Source organism: Carcharhinus amblyrhynchos, chromosome 9, assembly GCF_965287045.1.
Source record: "Carcharhinus amblyrhynchos chromosome 9, sCarAmb.v2.hapA, whole genome shotgun sequence".
Classification (NCBI taxonomy): Eukaryota; Metazoa; Chordata; class Chondrichthyes; order Carcharhiniformes; family Carcharhinidae; genus Carcharhinus; species Carcharhinus amblyrhynchos.
In genome coordinates, this window is record NC_137332.1 from 66,844,735 (window position 1) to 66,848,463 (window position 3,729).

Below are 3,729 nucleotides of genomic sequence, written 5' to 3' on the forward strand. Positions count from 1 at the left end.
AAAAGACGTGTGGCAAAATTCTGGCCGGGTTTCTCATGCAAGTGGAAATTAACCTTAAATTAAGTAAACTAACGGACAGTGAGTATTTGGTTTAAGCACAAAGATTTACTATTGTCTAAGTAGCCACAAAATAAAGGAAATTGTGTTTAAGCATCTAAAGTCAACTTTGTGTCTTTATTTGCTAGTAGAGGTTAAAACACACAGGTTTGGGCAACACCATCAACCCCATTAACGCGTCAATGGTTCCATTTTGAAAGGGATGTACTGCTGGGTGTCCAAATTGTTTCCTAATATGGGGTCTGTGATGTAAATAGCATCCCAGTCACCATTTTAGACTGTACCAGGTCAAAGCTCGTGCAGTGTGTGGGCGATGGAGTCAAAGGACCCCAACAAAGAATGTATCAAAGGATTATTGTGGGCTGTGAAGGAGCTGGAGCTGTCTCTCTGGGACTTCTACATTCCTAGACTCCAACCACACTCCCAACTTTCTGTTTAACTTTCCCCCTTCCCACCCAGGCACCAGAGGATTTCTTTATTGATTTTTCACCACTTACATCAGACTCAGTGTGCACACTGAAATGGCTTGCACGCAGTTTGTACATTTGAACATTGTGTATTCTTTATGCTGATGCTGGAAGATTTCAAAGCAAAATTGTTACAATGCAAATTGCAGCCGTGTAGAATTTAAATCTTGCGTGGAATTAATGAGAACCAACCCACAGAAATTTGCAAATGTTCCTGAGAAGTCATAATCCCTCAACACATACCAAGCTTCATGTACTCCTGCTAAACACACAACCTCACATGTTCGTAAGTAAGACGAGCTCCATGTGCTGTTTCTAAACACATGGAGCTTCATGTTTTCATCAGCAGAAAATTCTTAACGTGGGCATGAGTAGTGAGATTTATACCCGCACTCATTCTAGGAGTGTTCGTCACTCGGTTTTTTTATATTTAATGGCACACATTTAACAATATTGGCTAGCAACTTGCAGGTCAGCTAGCAGACTGTTTTCATTCTGTGTCATAACAACTCTGAAGACTTTAACACTTGGACTGGAACTGATACTGAGCCACTAACACCAACACTCAGGTAGCTGAGTCTCACTGAATAGTTTACAGATTAGCTACTAGGAGTCTTTGCATTGAATTTATATAGCTTGGTTTGACACACACTCGGGCAGAGGTATTCAGCAGTTATCACTGGACTAGTAATCCAGAGTTGCCGGGTACTGCTCTGGTGACCTGTGTGCCAATTCCACCATATTAAGAACATAAGAAAATAAGAACATAAGAATTAAGAGCAGGTGTAGGCCATCTGGCCCCTCGAGCCTACTCCGCCATTCAGTAAGATCATGGCTGATCTTCTTGTAGACTCAGCTCCACTTACCTGCCCACTCATCATAACCCTTAATTCCTTTACTGTTCAAGAATTTATCTATCCTTGCCTTAAAAACATACAATGAGGTAGCTTCAACTGCTTCACTGGGCAGAGAATTCCACAGATTCACAAGGCTTTGTGTGAAGAAGTTCCTCCTCAACTCAGTCCTAAATCTGCTTCCCCTTATTTTGAGGTCATGCCCTCTAGTTCTAGTTTTCACCCACCAGTGGAAACAACTTCCCTGCATCTATCATATCTATTCCCTTCATAATCTTATATGTTTCTATACAATCTCCCTTCATTCTTCTGAATTCCAATGAGACTATTCAGTCTACTCAGTCTCTACTTATAAGCTAACTCTCTCAACTCCAGAATCAATCTAGTGAATCTTCTCTGCACCCCACGCGCCCCCCCGCCCCGCCTCCCCAGTACCAGTTTATCCTTTCTCAAGTAAGGAGACCAAAATTGTACACAGTACTCCAGGTGTGGCCTCACCAGTACCTTATACAGCTACAACATAACCTCGCTGTTTTTAAACTCCTTTCCTCTAGCAATGAAGGACAAAATTCCATTTGCCTTCTTAATTACATGCTGCACCCGCAAACCAACTCCTTGAGATTTCTGCATAAGGACACCCAGGTCCTTCTGCATATCAGCCTGCTGCAATTTTGTACCATTTAAATAATAGTCCATTTTGCTGTTATTTCTATCAAAATGGATGATCTCACATTTACTAACATTGTACTCCATCTGCCAGACCGTCGCCCTCTCACATAGGCTATCTATATTCCTTTGCAGACTTTCAGTGTCCTCTGCCCACTTTGCTCTTCCACCCATCTTAGTGTCATCTATGAAATTTGACATAGTATACTTGGTCCCCAACTCCAAATCATTTATGTAAATTGTAAACAATTGTGTTTCCAACATTGATCCCTGAGGTGCACCAGTCACTGATCGCCAACCAGAAAAACACCCATTTACCCCCACTCTTTGCTTTCTGTTAGTTAACTAATCCTCTATCCATGCTAATACATTACCCATAACGCTGTGCACCTTTATCTTATGTAGCAGTCTTTGGTGCGACATGTCATCAAACGCCTTCTGGAAATCCAGATACACCACACCCATAGGTTCCCCATTGTCCACTACACATGTAATGTTCTCAAAGAATTCCACCAAATTAGTCAGACATGATTTTTCCTTCATGAACCCAAATTTCACCATGGCCGAAAAGAATGAAAAGCCTGGAATTAAAAGTCAAATGATGACCATGAAATCATTACCTATTGCTGTAAAAATGCATCTGGTTCACTAATATCCTTTAAGGAAGGATCTCTACCAGGTCTGACCCACATGACCCACGACAATGTGGTTGACTTGTAATTGCCACTCAGGGCAATTAGGGATGGACAGAAAATGCTGGCCTTACTAGTGATGCTGATATCCCATGAAAACATTTAAACTAAATGATTTGGTTCTGATGAGGGGTGACCAACATGAAATGTTAATGTTGTTTCTCTCTCCCCACGCACTGCCAGACCTGCTGACCGTCTTCAGTTGTTCTTTAATTGAAGGAGATTATCATGCTGAGATGAATTCGAACCCAGATTACACATTACAAGCTTGCCTCAAATTTTGATACAACGTTTGAATTATTTATTTAAACTGGTTTCGAGCTTAGCGCCGGAAGTCTACCGCTTCGCCTGCCATGGAATTGGAGCAAGTGAGGGACAAACAGCAGAAATGTCCATTGACTTCAGACGGGACTTCCCAGTCTTGCTTGAGCGAAGCCATAAAATCCTGCCTTGTAAATCTAAGCTGCAGATAGAGGTGTGTAATAACTGCCTAAAGAACTACACACATGAGCCTGGCAACTTCATGACCAAACCAAATTTGAACATTTATCTAAGCTCCCCCATCACCTTTTCTCTTTTAATTTGTCCATTTGGTTTGGGTGATCCTGAGACACTCACACTGATTTCACATTCTCCATCGCCCTGGGTGGATGGTGTTGAATTCTCTGGAGCTGTTATTGCCCTTGTCAGTATCAGGTTGAAAATACAAGGCTGAGTTCAAAAAGCTCAGAGGGGAAATGATAAAGGAAATCAGAAGCAACAAGAGAGAGTGTGAGAAAAAGCAGCAGATCAAACAAAAGGGAATCAAAAAGTCTTTTATAACCATATAAATAGGAAAAGTCATAGGAGGAGTGGGAGCAGTTGGGTGGCTAAAGAGGATCTCTGCATGGAGGCAGACAGCAGAACTGAGTGACTAAATTAATACCTTGTACCTGCCTTGACTGAGGAAGAAGATGTGACAAAAGTCATAGCGGAATAGGAAGCAGATCAGAT